General features: G+C 49.0%; 1 protein-coding gene across 7 annotated transcripts in view; it reads right to left on the bottom strand.

The window, feature by feature from the left end:
• Positions 1–17,762, bottom strand: part of Rimbp2 (RIMS binding protein 2) — a 186,842-nt gene extending 169,080 nt beyond the window's left edge. For 3 of the 7 annotated variants that reach the window (XM_041648165.1, XM_041648166.1, XM_041648167.1), the window contains exon 1: positions 17,355–17,762. The gene's annotated coding sequence lies outside the window, so the exon portion shown is untranslated. The remainder of the gene's footprint in view (positions 1–17,354) is intronic. The other 4 variants (XM_041648168.1, XM_041648169.1, XM_041648170.1 and 1 more) reach the window with 2 other exon arrangements.
• Positions 17,763–18,545: the final 783 nt, after the last annotated feature.

The following is an 18,545-nucleotide window of genomic DNA, read 5'->3' as shown; positions in this document are numbered from 1 at the left end:
CCAGCTGGCTGGATGCCACTGGAGGGGCTCCTCAGTCCAGCTGGGATCCAGAAGGATGAGGAGGAGGAAGGGGTGAAGTGAAAAGGGCGCCAAAGAGAGGAGCAGAGAGGGAGGACCCAGAGCGAGCCAGAACACAAGGGGGTGGGGAGTTGGGTAGTGCAGATTCCCAGCAAGCAGTGAAGGTTTAAGTCACTAATAAGATTAAAGAGCACCCTCCAGAAGAAGTTCCTGTAAAGAAGGACTGTCCTCTTTCTAACAGCCTGGTTATTTCACTCACTCGCTCTGAGTGTGTGTATGTGTATATGTGTGTGTGTATATGTAGGTATATGTGTGTATGAGTGTGTACATGTGTGTGTGTATATGTATGTGGGAATCCACCTATCTCCACCTTCTCAGCTCTGAAATTACAAGCATGCCACGAGCCACCCGATTCTTTGTACATGAGTTCTGAGCGGTGAACTTGGGTGGTCTTGCTCGCACAGCTGGCGCCTAACCTGCTAAGCCATCTTCCCAGCTCTGCCGTACCATTTTCAAAATGGAAATAGCACAAGAGGTTTTCCTTGCTGTTCTGAGAGGGTTGTAGACCCTACACACATATGCATGTGGTTCCTTTCCTAAGCCAAAGGAAAACGGAACAAAGCAGGCATGAGAGGGAACAGAGCGCACCTCCCTCCCTCCCCCCGCATTCAGTAAACATCACTCCTTGTCCTAAGTTCCCAGGTGCCCTCACTTTGTAGTGATGAGCTGCGGCCAGGCCTGCTTTTCATCCCACCTGGCTCCCACACGGTTAGCTTTACACCCGAAATAACAACACACAAACTGTATTCATTTAAACACTGCCTGGCCCATTAGTTCCAGACTCTTATTGGCTAATTCTCACATCTTAATTAACCCATTTCTAATAATCTGTGTAGCACCACAAAGTGATGGCTTACAGGGAAAGATTCAGCATGTCTGACCTGGCCGCTGGTTCCATGGCGTCTGAGTCACTTCCCTTCTTCCCAGCACTCTGTTCTCTCTCACCCACCTAAGGGCTGGCCTATCAAATGCCCAAGGCAGTTTCTTTATTAACCAATGAAATCAACACAAAACAGAAGACCCTCCCACGTCATCACTTGCTCTCTGTCACTGCAGTAAGACACTCACCAAAAGCAACATGGGAAGGAAAGGCTTCATTTGGCTTATATGCTAAGAGTCCTTCATCAAGGGAAGCCAAGCTAGGAATTCAAGGCAGGAACAGAAGCAGAGGCCATGGAAGAACATGCTCCTGCTGCCAAGCTCAGTTTGCTTTCCTACACCTGCTCAGGGGTGACGCCCTCTACCCACTCACAGATGTGCGTACTTCAATCATCAATCAAGAAATGCCCCAGGTGTGTGCTCTCAAGCCAATCAATGAAGATGATTTCTCAGTTGAGGGTCCCCTCTTTCCAGGTGTGTCAAATTGACAGAAAACTACAAGAAGCATACCAGGTGACTAGAAACTGAACAAAGTACACCAATAAAAGTTACATTTTGGCCAGGTGGTGGTGGCGCATGCCTTTAAGACCAGCACACGGGAGGCAGAGGCAGGCAGATCTTTGAGTCCAAGGCCAGCCTGGTCTACAGAGTGAGTTCCAGGACAGGCTCCAAAACTACACAGAGAAACCCGGTCTGGAAAAGACAAAAGCAAAATTACATTTTGTAGGGTGGGCATGGGGGTGTACGACTTCAATCCTAGCACTGGGGGAGGCAGAGGCAGGTGGATCTCTAAGTTCAAGGACAGCCTGGTTTATGTAATGAAACCTTATCTTGAAACAAAAGTTAGACTTTTGAGATGGAAAACTCTTTAGACAACAGGGAAGAGTCAGAAGGAAAACACTTAAAAAAAAAAAGAGTCTCTGTTTACCTGGAGTACAAAGGTATCCACGTTTCTCTACCAGGAAAGACTTTTCCTAAGAAAGTATAATAATTGCTTGTTTTGTTTTCGAGCTGTGAGTTGGAGTGTTTTCTGAAAGCGAAGCCTGCTCCAGGCATGAGCCCCTGGGCAAGAGCCTCCACAGCAAAAGCGTAGGTGAATGCGAGGTCCTTAAAAAGTGAGGCCTCAGCATCACAATCCCTGACTTCAAACTCTACTACAGAGCTGCAGTACTGAAAACAGCCTGGCATTGGTGTAAAAACAGACCAGAGGACCAATGAAACCAAATTGAGTACCCAGATATTAATGCACACACTTTCAAACACCTGATTTTTGACAAAGAAGCAAAAAATATTAAATGGAAAAAAGAAAGCATATTTAACAAATTGTGCTGGCATAACTGAATGTCAACATGTAGAAGAATGAAAATAGACCTATATCTATCACCATGCACAAAACTCAAGTCCAAATGGACCAAAGACCTCAACATAAAGCCAGTCACACTGGGTGAATCTGGGACCTCCAAGAGATTAGGCAGAAACCAGAGATCTCTGCTGGGCCAAAGAACTAGAGGGCAGGAAATAATCAAATTGAGAACTGAAATCAACAAAATAGAAACAAAGAATCAATGAGACAAAGAGTTGGTTCCTCGAGAAAATCAACAAATGGACAAACCTTTATCCAAACTAACCAAAAGGCAGAGAGAGAATATCCAAATTAACAAAATCAGAAATGAAAAGGGGGACATAACAGCAGATACAGAGGAAATACAGAGGATCATCAGGTCATATTTTGAAAACCTGTACTACACAAAATTGGAAAACTTAAAGGAAATGAACAACTCTGGATAAATATCACTTACCAAAATTAAATCAAGACCAGATAAGCAAAGTAAACAGACCTATAACTTCTGAAGAAATAGAAACAGTCATCAAAAGTCTCCCAACCAAAAAAGAGCCCAGGACAGATGGTTTCAGTTCAGAAATCTACAATACTTTCAAAGAAGAACTAATACCAATACTCCTCAAACTATTCCACACAATAGAAACCGAAGGAACAATGCCAAACTCTTTTTATGAGGCTACAATTATCCTGATACCTAAACCACATAAAGACATTACTAAGAAGGAGAATTATAGACCAATCTCACTCATGAACATTGATGCAAAAATACTAAATAAAATACTGGCAAATTGAATCCAAGAGCACATCAGAACCATCATCCACCATGATCAAGTCAGCTTCATCCCAGAGATTCAGGGATACATACAAAAATCTGTGAACATAATCCACCATATAAACAAACTGAAAAATAAAAACCACATGATCATTTCATTAGATGCCAAAAAAGCTTTCAACAAAATCCAACATCCTTTCATGATAAAGATCTTGGAGAGAGCAGGGATACAAGGAACATACCTAAACATAATAAAGGCAATATACTGCAAGTCAACAGCCAAAATCAAACTAAATGGAGAGAAATGCCCACTGAAATCAGGAACAAGACAAGGTTGTCTACTCTCTCCATATCTATTCAATATAATTCTTGAGATCCTACTTAGAACAATAAGACACCAAAAGGAGATACAAATTGGAAAAGAAGAAGTCAAACTTTTACTGTTTGCTGATGATATGATAGTTTATAGAAGCAATCCCAAAAATTCTACCAAGGAACTTTTACAACTCATAAATACTTTCAATAATGTAGCAAGATACAAGATTAACTCAAAAAAATCAGTAGCCCTCCTGTACACAGATGATAAAAGGGCTGGGAAAGAAATCAGAGAAACAACATCCTTCACAATAGCCACAAATAGCATAAAATATCTCGGAGTAACTCTAACCAAAGAAGTGGAAGACTTGTATGACAAGAACTTTAAATCTTTGAAGAAAGAAATTGAAGAAGACACCAGAAAGTGGAAAGATCTCCTATGCTCTTGAGTAGGCAAAATTAACATAGTAAAAATGGCAATCTTACAAAAAGCCATCTACAGATTCAACGGAATACCCATCAAAATCCCAGCAAAATTCTTCACAGACCTCGAAAGAACGGTACTCAATTTCATATGGAAAAGCAAAAAACCCAGATAGCCAAAACAACCCTGTACAATAAAAGAACTTCTGGAGGCATCACAATCCCTGACATCAAACTCTACTACAGAGCTACAGTACTGAAAACAGCCTGGTATTGGCATAAGAACAGACAGGAGGATCAATGGAATCAAACAGAAGACCCGGATATTAATCCACACACTTTCAAACACCTGATTTTTGACAAAGAAGCAAAAAACATCAAATAGGAAAAAGAAAGCATATTTAACAAGTGCTTCTGGAATAACTGGATATCAACATGTAGAAGAATGAAAATAGACCCATATCTATCACTATGCACAAAACTCAAGTCCAAATGGATCAAAGACCTCAACATAAAGCAAGCCACACTGAACCTTACAGAAGAGAAAGTGGGAAGTACACTTGAACGCATTGGCACAGGAGAACATTTCCTAAATATAACACCATCAGCACAGACTCTGAGAGAAACAATTAATAAATGGGACCTCCTGAAACTGAAAAGCTTCTGTGAAGCCAAGGACATGGTCAACAAGACAAAACGACAACCTACAGAATGGGAAAAGATCTTCACTAACCCCACATCAGACAGAGGTCTGATCTCCAAAATATACAAAGAACTCGAGAAATTGGACACCAAAAGAATACATAATCTAATAAAAAAAATGGAGTACAGACCTAAACAGAGAACTCTCAACAGAAGAATCTAAAATGACTGAAAGACACTTAGGGAAATGCTCAACATCCTTATTCATCAGAGAAATGAACATCAAAACAACTCTGAGATTCCATCTTATACCTGTAAGAATGGCCAAGATCAAAAACACTGAAGACAACTTATGCTGGAGAGGTTGTGGGGTAAAGGGAACACTCCTGCGTTGCTGGTGGGAATGCAAGCTGGTACAGCCCCTTTGAATGTCAGTGTGGAGATTTCTCAGAAAATTAGGAAACAACCTTCCTTAAGACCCAGCAATACTACATTTGGGTATATATCCAAAGGATGCTCAATCATGCCACAAGGACATGTGCTCAACTATGTTCATAGCAGCTTTGTTTGTCATAGCCAGAACCTGGAAACAATCTAAATGTCCCTTGGCCAAAGAATGGATAAGGAAAATGCAGTACATTTATACAATGGAGTACTACACAGCAGAAAAAAATAATGACATCTTGAAATTTGCAAGCAAATGAGAAAACATCATATTGAGTGAGGTAACCTAGACCCAGAAGGACAATTATCACATGTACTCACTCATAAGTGGTTTTGAAACATAAAGCAAAGAAAACCAGCCTACAAATCACAATCCCAGAGAACCTAGACAACAATGAGGACTCTAAAAGAGACATACACGGATCTAATCTACATGGGAAGTAGAAAAAGACAAGATCTCCCGAGTAAATTGGGAGCATGGGGACCTTGGAGGAGGGTTGAAGGGAAGGGGAGAGGCATGGAAAGGAGCAGAGAAAAATGTAGAGCTCAATAAACATCAATATAAAAAAAAAGTGAGGCCTCCGGAAAGGAGGGGCTGTCTGGACTCCTGTCCTGGAAGGTTCCATATGTTCTCAGGATCAAAGTATCAATTTCTTCTTCTCACAAAGGGAAGCTTCCAACCTCAACCCAGGGGCACGGAGCCTGAGTTCTCCATGATGGGGCTGAATGTGGGCCTGGGGCTGAATGTGAACCTGGGCCTAGACTGCCATTGGCTGGGCCTGGATCTGCCAAAGATTCCCCCAACTTCCCAACCCCCACCACCACCACCACCATGCTCCATCTTTGTTTCCCCACCAACTTCTTTCTTCCCTCTGATTATCACAAGCCCTGTGACTGCCTGATTCTGAGCAGCGGATGACAAACGGTGGCCTGACAGGTCCATTATTCTCTTTTAATTTATTACATTTTAATTAATAAAGGCACCCGCGCTGGTTTGCAGAAATAAATCTCCTGACAGGCCAGGCCTTTCTCTAGCTCAGCATCTTCATTTTCTCTCTGCTCTCACCCCACCCCCACCCCAACCCAGTACCACCCTCCCTGGTCAATAGCAGGGCACACCCCTGGATTGAGACGTAGTTCCTAGGAAGGCTGCTGAGCACAGCTGGTGTGATGGGTGGGAGTGGAGGGGCCCTCCCCCTCCCCCAGCTAGCATACATCACCACGTCATCAATAGACATAACCAGCGCAGGTGGCCCCAGGAGCAGCGATCAGTGACACAGCCCTGAGACGCGACAATTAGGAAAAATTAAGGCTACAGGAAAAGGGAAAGAAGCCCCTCCCCGCTGGGGTCTAATTTGCATATCCCAGGGGAGAGTCAGAAAAGTCAACAGAACTGATAGAAATCGAAACCGCCCACAGAGATTATCCGTGTGTTCCCAAAGGCGTCTCAAACAAAGACGCTAAAAATAAGAAACAAACAGCACTCAGGGAGGAAGGTTCGTGACCTGGGCTTTAACTTAATCAGTGTTCACCTCTAAACTGGGATTTGTCCCCTGATTTATAGCGTCAAGGATCCCACTTTACCAGAGTGCTGGGGAGGAGGCAGGGAGGAAAGTCCTCAGGCTTCCCACTGTAGTGCTGGCAGGCCTCCAATGCACAATCTCAGTAAAATGACCAACGCACATTATCAGTAAAAGGTTGAGGATGGCGATGCCCCCATAAATACCTTTCCCCGTATCTCCCTTTGCTAAGGACAGACCCTTTGCCCTGTGAGGTGAATATGCCACCCCCATTCTGCTCTTAGAGGGGGTTGGAACACCAGAAAATAGAGACGGCAGGCCGAAGACCTCCCTCCTCAGCCACACAGCATGGAAGAGTCCTGGCACTTCCCAGAGTTGCCAGTTTATACTACAAGGGGCAGAGAAAGCTAGACCTCTCAGCAGCTGAAACTGTGCGGTGCTTCTAGGAAAATTCCAAAACTGTCCACAGCACAGTCAACAAAGAAATAACCACACATTTCATCAAGGAGCTGGGAGACTGGGGGTTAGGTCGGCAGGTCTGTGTGTGTGCACGGTGGGTGGATTATCTGGAGGAAGTGTGTGGCTTTGTGGAGACGGAAGGCTAAAATCAGCATCTAGACCGGAGTCTTGGTTCCCCCACCCCCAGACCCAGATACAAAGTCTGTGACTCTGGACGAGTGGCCTGTGTGTGTCTTTGCCCATACATAAAGCTGGGTAGCAACCACGTAGCAACCTCATGAAATAAATGCTCGCCAGTGCGGGCCAAGGCGTCTGCTTCCCCATCAAGGGCCCAGAGAAGATGACTAATGCCAGCAATGTGTTCTTTGTCATGAAACACTGCTGTTCCAAGGTCCACAGTCAGGAGAAGTCGGTTTCCCACCAAGGCCTGGAAGCCAGAAGTAACCCCGGCTGCCAGTGGTCCCTCCGAGAACCTTGAACAATTAGCTAACCAACAGAGAAAGGCTTGCTTCTTGTTCCACTGGCCTCCTGTAGGCCTCCATCCAAGTGGGTCCACTCCACCCATCCAGTCCCAGGTCACCTCACTGTCTTCCCAAGAGTCCCTAATTCACTACTAAGAAAACTGTTGGTGTTTGATAACCACCTTGTTCTAGAATTTGAGTGGAAAGAGTGTTTTTAAATGGCCATTGGGGAATAGGCGGTGGTGGCGTGTGCCTTTAATCCCAGCAGTCGGGAGGCAGGAGCAGGCGGATCTCTGAGTTCGAGGCCAGCCTGGTCTACATACAGAGTGAGTTCCAGGTTGGCCAGAGCTACACAGAGAAACTCTGTCTTGGGGGCGGCAGTGGGGGGGGGGGGGGGATGACCATCAATGATCACAAGCTTTTAAAGGGCATGTCACTCTCAAGTTCTCAGTTCTGCCCATTCCCTACCTCCTGCTGCCTCCCTGGGCTGGGATGGCCAGGCTGGGTGACTGCTGTCCCTGTTCAGCCCTGGCAGGCCTGGCTGGGCCTTTAATCGGATCCACAGAAGTCTGAGGCCCCCGCATGACTTGCCACCACAAGCCCTGATTAGCGTTCCACACACGCTGTCAAGGCCTCCTCTGGGGTCTGGTGGCTTTCTACATTTCTGAGTCAGAATCAATAGCTTTAATGTACAGTGTACACGAGGCTTGCTTTTAAGTGGAGTTTGTCGGGGGAGAAGAAAGTAAAATAGGATTATAGTTGCAGACAGAGCTTAGGAGCTGCAGGGAGAAAAGAGACTTCTGGAAGCAAAGAGAAATCTAGAGGCAGAGTTTAAATCCTCGGCAATACAGAGGCCTCCTGAATGTGGCAGAAGTAGGGGATGGGTCCCCAGAGCGGGCTAGTAAGAAGAACCCCACCAACTCACATAGGGTCTTGTATAAAGTCCCCTTAAACCTCACCCTTTCTGTGCCCAGGAGCTGCCTGGAAAAGCTTCCTTCTGAGTAAAAACATCAAGCGCCTGCACCACCCCCAAAGTCACAGAGACGTCACCCCCAAAGTCACAGAGACGTCACCCCCCCTTCCGGCTGTGCTTTCCCAAGCCAGCTCCCAACTTGGCTGGTTTGTCTGCTTTGTTTTTAATATTTAACTACATCAAATAATTTACTTATTGTGTGTGTGTGCGCACACACATGCCACAGAATGCATGTGGAGATCAGGGGACAATTTTGCGGAGTCAGTTTTCTCCTTCTGAAGTACAAGTCCTGGGGATCGAACTCAGACTGTCAGTCTTGGTGGCAAACACCTTCAACTGTTGAGCCATTTTGTTAACTCCCAACTTCTGGATTAAAAAATTAAGTATGGAAATATTGCTTAGTTGGTAGAGTGCTTGCTTAGCATGTTTGAGGCTTTGGGTTCCATCTCCAGCACTACATAAAACTCCATTGATAAGTTTCTGTACCCTGATAAGCCTCTCCGCCGATGCAACAATCCAAATCAGACCAAATCAAACCAAATTAGAAAAAGCCTAGGTTTAATGAATACATGTTCCCGGATGATTTTCCAGCCCCCCGGAGAAGAGACAGGAAAGGAAGACTGGAAAACCACATGTCTGTTTTCTGGGGGGCAGTTTAAATACCCTGTGGTCTTAAGCATCTTTGCAAGAGGGGTCATCATTTGGTGTTTCTGAGATGCAGTAGGGTTTGGAGAGAGGGATGAGGGAGGAGATTTGGGATGGAGCTTCCGTCTGAACTTCCAGACTCTTTGGATATATGGATGCCAGGGGCTCAGGTGAAGCTTCCACCCGAACAGTCATGGTGACCCACACCTGCAATCCCAGCATCCCAGAAATAAAGGCAGAATCATCTCCAGCCTGGAATACATAGGGTCTTGACTCAAAATAAGTAATTGCAGGGACTGGGGAGATGGCACAGCAGTTAAGAACACTGTTATTCTTCCAGAGTACCTGAGTTTGATTCCCAGCACCCATATGGTGGCTCATAACCAGCTGTAATTCCAGTTTCAGGTGATCTGACATCCTCTTCTGGCCTCCTCTGGCACCAGCAAACACACACACACGTACACACACACACGAGATGTACATGCAGGCAAACACTCATACACATAAAAATAAACCTTTAGAAAAACAATAATTAACTTTTTAAGTAAATAAAAGCAAATGTTCTCTAAAAGGGAGTTTTTAAATTTTTAAGTCTAGAAGCCATCCTGTGTCATAGAACACCCTGAAGAGTCCCCCGCCTCCTCCCACCCCAACCCTGGCAATTGTGTTGACCATGGTGAAGAGCCTGGGTTCAAATCCCTGTTTTACTGCCTTCTGACTGTGGAGTCTCAGCTAGGGATTCACCTCTCCATGCCTCAGTATCTCCATCCACACAGTGTGGATGAGAATAAAGCCTGGGCTTCCAAAATAAGTTGGAACAACACTGGGCCAAGGCTTCTCACTGTTGAAACCATAGATGCCAACACTCAAGATATAACAGTGCTTACAGTGCCCACCGGCTTTGGGGACCACCTCTGGTGGCTGCCTGCCTCCAATGTCTTCAGGTAGCCACAGCACCTCACCCCTGCCCCCGTGGTCTACAGCTCTCTGGGGGTGATTTCCTCTGTCTCAGACCCCACCCCCAAACTCTTAATTAATACATCCTGCTCCCTAAGAGGCAAAATAAAGCCACACAAACACACACACCCACACACAAGATCTGACCACCCCATTCAACCCATGCATTTGCTTTACAAGGATGCTCTGAAGGTCTGGGGAGTGTGGCGCTGTCAGCTGCTCCCAGGCTGACCTTGCAATAAACATCAGAGTAGACATCTGGGCACAGGCCTGCAGTCAGGATAAAGACTTGGAAGGCTGGGCACCCCCTCACCCATCACAGCTGTGCCATATATACATTAACTTTATTTAGGGGTGATGTGCAGCTCTCAAGTAGAGCCCTCGTCTGCAATTATATTAAATTATGCATGTCTTTAAAAAGCACACTTACTGAAAACAGATAAAGTCAGTAAAACACAGGCAGGCTTTCACATGGGCATAGGAGGAGAGCCGAAGGTAGAGAAAGCGGTGTTACTGGGGTCTGCACTGCTAGCCAGAGACACTGGAGCTTGGGGAAACTTCTGGGATACCCATGTCTCCAGGGTGGAAGCTGAAGGATCTGACCCCAATGGGAATAAGCAATAGTCTCATGACCCTTAGCCAGAGAATGCAGGTCAGAGACAGGGTTTGGGTCAGTGGCTTGTGCCAACCGTGTGTTCCCATGTCCCCCTGATAGTGAGCCATAGAGCCATGCTGAGGTGGGGACACAGCTATCCCTGGAACAATCAGCTAGAAGAGCCAGGCTACCGCAGTGGTCTCGCTGCCTCTTGTCAAACCCAAGATCATGTTAAAGTCCGTGGAAAGCCATGGGTCGGGAGCCCGGAAGATAGAGGGAGAGACAATGAGGCCTGCTGGCAGCATCCTGTTGTTCCATTCCCTGGCTGCCTCATGCTGCTCCCCACACCCGCTTTCCATACATGGAGCCTCAAGCCTGAAGCAGAGAAGAAGCCCCCATACAGCAAAAATACCTAGGGCAAGGCCAGGGTCCTGGCTGATGATGCCAGTGAAGAATCTCAGGCTGAGACAAAGGTTCAGGCTACCTCTCCCCAACCCATCCCTCATGGGGACACAGGGATACAGGCAGTAAGTCACACGGGTAAAGGTCTCTCCCTCCCACTCTGGCCACTGGCTTTGCATGCGCTCTTGGCAGTGCAGCTTGTAAGAAAGGAAAAGTCACACACATTGCAGAAGGGGCTGTAGAAATTCTGGGCTGTGCCTCACAGGGGACAAAGGTCCATACACTCTTGGGGGCTGTTAGCATAACTCCCTCTACCAGAGCTCCCAGCCTAGCCTGGATTGGAGCATCCTGGGCTCACCAGGTCTGGGGTAGCACAGGGGAATGAACCAGCCATCAAGGGGCCCCTTCTGTGAATCATGTCCCAGTGATGTCCCAGGAACAGGGCGAGTCTATCCAGCTGCTCCAGTCACTGAGATCAAGGAAAAGGAGGAGAGGTGGCAACTCATATGCCATTTGAGCCAGGGTAAGAAGGGCTGGGCTGCCCCTACCATCAAAGAGCAAAGTTCAACATAAGAGGAATTTGACATGTGTCTATCTGCTGGGAACAAGTAGGAATTGTGGTGGTTTGAATGAAAAGGGCCCCTATAAGGCTGGCTCATAGGGAGTGGCGCTATTGGGAGGTGTGGCCTTGTTAGAGTAGGTGTGGCCTTGTTGGAGGAAGTGTGTCACTGAGGGTGGGTTTTGGACTTTCAGAAGCTCAAGCCAAGCTCAGTACCACTCTCTCTTCCAGCTGCCTGACAATCCAGATATAGAACTCTCTGTTCCTCCTCCAGTACCAGGTCTGTCTGCACACCTTCATGCTTCGCTCTGAACTTGTAAGCCCACCTCAACTAAATGTTTTCCTTTATAACAGTTGCGGTGACCATGGTGTCTCTTCACAGCACTAGAAACCCTACCTAACACTGGATCAAATCTCCTTGGGCAGGCCCATGCAGCAGCCATGAAACCACAGATAGTTCCCAATAACCCCACTCCAATCTTGATGGGACCTCCCCATCTGACTCTCTCAATAACAGCAGTGGCCTGTCCTGACAACTTTTCACAGTCAATTGTCTTAGTTTTCCAACCAGAGGTGCTAAAAATTCCCTTGCCCAACCCCTTAGGCAAGTTCAACCGAGTGCCGTGGCCATAGTGAGCATCACTAACCCGGCATCAGGCAAGGCGGGCCTGTGAGGGCTCCATGGAGTCAGCGGAAGCAGCTCCATGCCTGAGACCCACAGAAGTGACCTTTCCCAGGTGAGTCTGGTAGCAAAACAGGGTCTTTAGGTACGGACCACAGGCACCTCTTTCAGAACGCTCTGCTTTGGTTTCTCCACTATAAAGACACAGTGTAGCATCCTCATAGTGTTTTCAAGGAACGAGAGTGCTCTAGAAAGATACTGAATATAAGCAAGCACTCAGTACATAGTAGCTATTGCCTTTGCAGTCCTAGATCAACTGGAACAAAGCCTCTAGGACAGGTCTGGCTTCCAGAGGGTGCCCTGCTGTGACTGTCACTGGTTCCAAGCTGCCTCTCAAGGATGGCAGTGGAATTCACAGGAGAACCTCAGGGGTCCAAAGGCCAGCAGGAACTTCTCTCATCTCTCCTGCCGCTGGGAATACAAGTGTACACTGAGCTCTGTTTGTGCTCTGACATCCCGGAAACCCATGAGGATTGAGTAAACTGAAAATGCCGAAGATTTGAGTTTATACTTAGGGGCCTGGATCAACTTCTCTGTCTTAGAGCCGAGCTTGGCTTGATCCACACAGAGCTGTGGACAGTTAGTGGCCTCAGGGTGACGCTGACCTGCAAGGGAGCTGCAATGGGCCAGCAGTTTGGAAGTCACCTCAGCCACAAGTCTAGTTCCCTGCAGGAATGCCGTGGGGCACCAGGGAACAAGGAGACCCTGCACCAGACATCTGTGCCCTGTGCTCGGTGCTCATACAGAAAGAGGCCACCAGGAGGCAGCAGAGAGCAAAGAGACCAGCCCTGCCCATGGAGAGTGGGAGAGAAGAGATGTCAGGTTGGGCATCCTGCAGGTCAGGCAGGAAGGGACTTTCAGAGGAAATGACTTCTGAGCAGAGCCCTGGACAAGTGGGCAGCTTTGGGTAGAGGCTTCTGAGCTAAGGTGTAAGGGAGAAAGAATGAACATAGCCATATCACCAATGCCCAGGGACCTCTAGGGACCCCACAGTGGCTCTGACAGACACTAGATAGGACAGGGTTCCCATGACACAGCAGGCTAGACCTGCTTTCACAGGACTCTGTCATGCTGAGTGGCCTGAAGATCAAAATGGATGCAGGAGGCCACGGACATGAGTCACAGCCCATGAGAGGAGATCTCAGGCCAAGGCCATAACAACAGAGATCAAACTTCAATGCAAAGGGAAAGAAGACAGTGGTGAGCAAAACTGGGTGGAGCTGGGGGGCTCTAAATAAATATTTATATAGTAATTATATATTGGTAATATTATATGTTAACATATATTAATAATACATTAATAAATATTCCTTTTAGACGGAAGGAATGTGCAGTCAAGACAGGAAAGCAGAAGGGGGCGTGGTCTGTACACACACACACCTCTGCTTTTGCAGTAGCTCTGACCAGGCCAGCATTGTATCTCAGGAGTAGAGTACTTGCCTAGAAGCCCCCAGTGAGGGACTTGGGTGTGGCTAGAGCAAACTGCCTAGAGTCCCCCAGAGGGAGGAACTGGGATAGAGCACTTGCCTACATTGTGCAAGGCCCTGGGTTCCATCCCTAATACTCTCTCTCTCTCTCTCTCTCTCTCTCTCTCTCTCTCTCTCTCTCTCTCCCTCTCTCTCCCTCATGCCACTGAGATGGCTCAGTGAGTAAAGACACTTCCTGCCAAGCCTGACAATTCAATCCTCACAATTCATAGGGTGGAAGGAGAGAACTGATTCCCACAAGTCGGCCTCTGACCTGCACACACATGCCATGGCATGCACACACACTCACGCATGTACACATGCACACGAATGAATAAATGAATGACTTTTTTTTTTAATGCTATCCTTTTGCACCTACTCTAGGCACCAGGAGCCATGCCGTGAACGCGAGTGCTCTCCAAAGTTCCAGGGATGGAGTAGGGCATGTACTGGGTCCAGGGTCAGTTTTCACCGCGTGCCACTGTCACACCAAGGGCACGGTGGGGCTGGAGTACAACAGGCTTTGGAGTCAGGGGACCTAGATGTGGAACACGGGCTGGTCTCTCATAGTCAAACGATCTGGGACAAACTGCTTCGTCTCTACTTGTAAAGTGGGGAAGCAGAGCCTGTGAGCTCCACACGCAAATAACGCTCATTGACACGGGCCAGCGTCAACCAGGGCCACTCTGCGTCCACAGTGACAATCACCCATCATCGTGTCCAGGAAGCCATTGTCTCTGTCCCCACCCCGCCCCCCAGTAACAGCAGCCAGCTGCCGTATCAGTACCAGCTCAGCATCTATGACTGAGTCCTGTCCCTACCACACAGAGCAGGGGGTGGGGTCCCTTCCCTCTGTCCCTTTGTCTCAGCTTGGGACTGTACCAGAGGAGCAGGTATCACAAGGCGGAGGGGGAGCCGCTACAGTGACTGAAGAACGGTTACAGCGCCATGTGTCACAAGACCAGGAAGCCATTCCTTAGAGCACGTGGGATGTATACGCTCACACTGACCACTCTGAGATACAGACCGGGGCAGTGCTCACAGCCACAAGAACCCTAGTGTGTGCCAGGGTTCTGGAGACGTCTCAGCACCCTTTCTGGGGGAAAGGGGCCTAAAGCATGAGTGACAGACAGACCCCAAACCAAGGTCACATATCAAACAGGAGCAAGGGTTTGACTGACATGGAGACGGCTTTTCTTTTTTTTAAAGTGTGGAGTTGGGTAAAAGATGAGGGAGACGGAGGCAGGGTGAGAAAGACAGGAGATGCGGAAAGAGAGAGGTGCTGGTCCCACCCTTTCGTGGACAGCATGTCAGCAAGAATGGCAGGTGCTCCCCAAGGCTGACTGGCCTCTCCCACATCACAAGGAAGCGGCACCATTCTCCACACAGGTGGGGGCAAACGAGAAGGCGGGGAGCTCAGCGGAAGGCTGTCCCTGTTTTCAGGATGGGTCTGAGGGAGGTGGCGGAGCACCTCCTCAAACCTCCCCACAGACCAGAAGCTCCCCAGTCAAACTGCCCATGCACTTGAACCCCGACTCGCTGTGGCGCCACTGGGAGCTGCCTGGGCACGAAGGAGATTTAAGGCCACTTTCCTCTAAGCCTCTGTGCCCTCCATGGTATTCACGTGCCTTGTCACAGTGCTCTATCTGTGCCCCCACCAAAGACTAAGAGAGCATGGAGAATGTTCACCAGAGTTGCTTAGTAAGCTGGAGGGCTTGTCCTTTGATCCAGGGGTCTTCACATGGGGTCCCCAAGCAACAGCAGCCACCTTTGGGAACTTTTAGGGAGGTAGATGCTCTGCCCCTCCCCTGAATCATGCCCCTGATGCACTGAGTGGTAGTCTCTACAAGACAGCTGCCTGGAAGTCTGATATGTCTTTGCAGATAGGCGTGTGAGCCCAGCATGGCCACTGTACCCCGGGGGGGGGGGCACTGTGGGGTTCTCACGTCTCCCCATCTTTCCTCACGCTGACAGTGAGAGTGAAGGGAAATGGCCAGCGGCTTCTTCTACCCCGGACTTCTAGAAAAGCTGAGCTCTGTGCCCTGGGTCCTGAGCCATTGGCAGTCATTTGGCCCTATGCTCCCTGTCTCTGTCATGCAAGCCCCTGTAGAACCACTCTGTATGGAGCTCAGAACCACAAATGTTGGGGGTTAGCAGCTGTTAAGATGAAAAGGAAGCAAGTTTGGAGTGGGGGGGACTCTAATAAGGCTGGGAGAAATGGGGGCATGGGGCAGGTTTCCGAGGTCCCATGCTCGTTCCATATCGGGACTCATTTGAGATGTTCCCAGCTCTCGGCTCCCAACTCAGAACTGGATAGAGAAGAAATGGTTCCACCACCTGCCACAGAGGCCCAGGGCCTTGGGCACCACCTCCTCCACCACACTCTTCCACATCCATAACCACCTCCTCTTCCTCCTAGGCAGCTCCATCTGTGACAGTACCCTCTCCCACCCACCTCTCCTTCAGGGTCCTTCCAAAGGATCTGTACTGAGGCTACCAACACCCTGAGGATCTACAACACAGAGAGACTTTCAGGGGAGTCTAGGGAGCCCCAAGTCCAGTCCCCACAACCCACGGTGGACCTGCCTCCCTCCACTCGGGCTGGGAATGTGCTTGCTCCCTCCCTGCCTCTCTCCCTCCCTCTCTCCTTCCTTCCCTCCCTCCTTTCTTCCTTCTTTTCTTCCTCCACACTTTCCTTTCTCTTCTAGTGTGTTCCTCTTTGATTTTCTCCCCTCTTCCTTTCCTCTCTCCCTTTCTTCACACCCTCTTGTTTCTTTCCCTCCTTTCCTCTTTCTCTCTTCTCTTCCTGATCTGATCACCCAGCCATCAACTCTCGGTCAGCTCAAGGGGCAGTGAGTATGCTCTCCCTGGGGACAGAACCAAACTGCTCCCACAGAGGTCCCAGCCAGCCATCGCCTCCCTCAGGCTCTGTCCACACCAGTGTCCTGGCAGGTCACTGTAAACCTGCACACTCTGCCTTTCTAGGTGGAGGGTAAAATCTCAACTAGCCAAAGGCCTCTGTGTATACACACACACACACACACACACACACACACACACACACACCACACTGTGCCGAGAACATCTGTCTCCACAAACAAACCATTGCAGCCACTCTCTGGGACACTATTTGACAAATTCACATCGCACATTTCTGTCCGCGTGGGCAGTGGATGCTGGAGCGACTGGGATGCTTTGAGTCCTCCCCCTCCCCCCTGCACTGTCCCCCAGGAAGTCGGTCCCAGGCCCCAGTCGTTCGGTCTGAAACCAAGACCAAGTTCCTGCCCTCTGAAAGGGCTCTGCGCCGGCAGCCGGCAGCCGTGGTGTCAAACTTTGCCCAGAGGGGCTTTTCTTAAAGGCTGGGGGCCCCAGAAGACCGGGAGAGCCACAGCGCCACCGTCAACGCCATCGCCAACACAGTACAGATGAGAGAAGCCAGTCAGCCCTTCCCTTCACTCTGACAAGGATCCATTGGTGGCAAGCCACAAGATGACAGGAGCATAGTGGCTTCCCACACCAAGCGTCACTCGCTGCAGCCTCTGTCCTCGGCAGCCACCCCTGCCCACCCAGTGCCGAAGGGCATCCTCCCAATGCTGGAAAATAAACTTCACCAGGGCAAAGAGTTCCCCCCGCTAAGCCCCTGTCACCCAGGCCACTGCGGCTCTTAAGAAGAAAGGTGAATGGAACAGAAGCTATTTTTAGGAGAGAGAAAAAAAATTAAATCTCAAATCGCAGCCTACCTTGGATGTTTTCGGTGCCCAGCCTCCCGGGCTCCCAGAGAGAGACAGAGACTGAGCCTCTGCAGTCACTGTGTCAAATTACAAACTGGGGCCAGAGGGAGGGAGGAGAGAGGAGAGGGAGGAGAGCGAGAGGAGAGAGAGGGAGAGAGAGATCCAGAGAGGGATCCAATCAACACTGAGGGCACGGGTGTGTGGGCACCGCTTGGAATTAGCTAAGAAATTATTCATTTAATGTTTGCAGGGAGAGGAGAGAGAGAAGGAGAGAGAGAGAGAGAGAGAGAGAGAGAGAGAGAGAGAGAGAGAACGCAAAGAGCCACCAGCCAGAGAACAGTAGCCAGAGCTTGGAAAAGGCAGTGTTTTAACACACACACGTGTGCACACACAAACGCGCATGCACACATGCATCCCAAGATGGCTCTGTCCCTTCCCTGCCGGCAGCGTCTCTCACGAAGGAAGCCCTGGTCAAAAGCAGGGCAGAAATGGAGGCGGAGCTGGGGACCTTGATGCAGGGCTCAGGGCTGAAGAGCTCCCCTGGTGGCCCGGGGCTGGGTCTGCCCCTGCAGGTGGTCCAGGGCCTTGCAGCCAGGTGGAGGCCGACTGGATTGCCTTCCCTGGCAGGCTAAGAATGGAGAGTGAGGCAGCTCTGCAGAGCTCTGAGCTGCCTGGGTCCTTCAGCCCTGTCCAGTCTCCCTCCCTATCCAGCTGCCCATCACCCCCATGTGCCCTTCCTATCCTCAACTTGGCAATTGCCAGATGTACCAGCTACCTAGCAACAGAGGCACAAGAGAGAATAATAACAGGAAATGGACACAGTTGGACACACACACACACACACACACACACACACACACACACACTCCCCTGGGGTCAGAATCTCACTGTTAACTCTATAAAGATGCTAAATAGCTCTGCTCCTCTGAAGGGATACCTTAGCCCAGCCCAGCAGCATCCTGACTGGGGCTGTGTGGGGGCCACGTGGCCTGTGTAAGGAAAAGCTTGAGGAAAACTACAAACAAAACTGGCACATATCACCTACCAAATGAAGGACTTCTGGGAGCTGTCTGTGGCCTCTCTGATGAAGGGACCCACTCCCTGGGGGTTCACTTGTGGAGCCTGAATGAACCACAACAACTAAAACTAAGGGGCCAAGGGACTGATGTCATTTCCCCAACCCACCCCCTGCCCCCAAGA

The sequence above is a fragment of the Microtus oregoni genome, unplaced genomic scaffold (assembly GCF_018167655.1).
Source record: "Microtus oregoni isolate MIOR12 unplaced genomic scaffold, Mior012 000003F_ref0000135, whole genome shotgun sequence".
Classification (NCBI taxonomy): domain Eukaryota; kingdom Metazoa; phylum Chordata; class Mammalia; order Rodentia; family Cricetidae; genus Microtus; species Microtus oregoni.
Note: the sequence above shows the minus strand (reverse complement) of the source record. Positions and strands in the feature narration are given on the sequence as shown.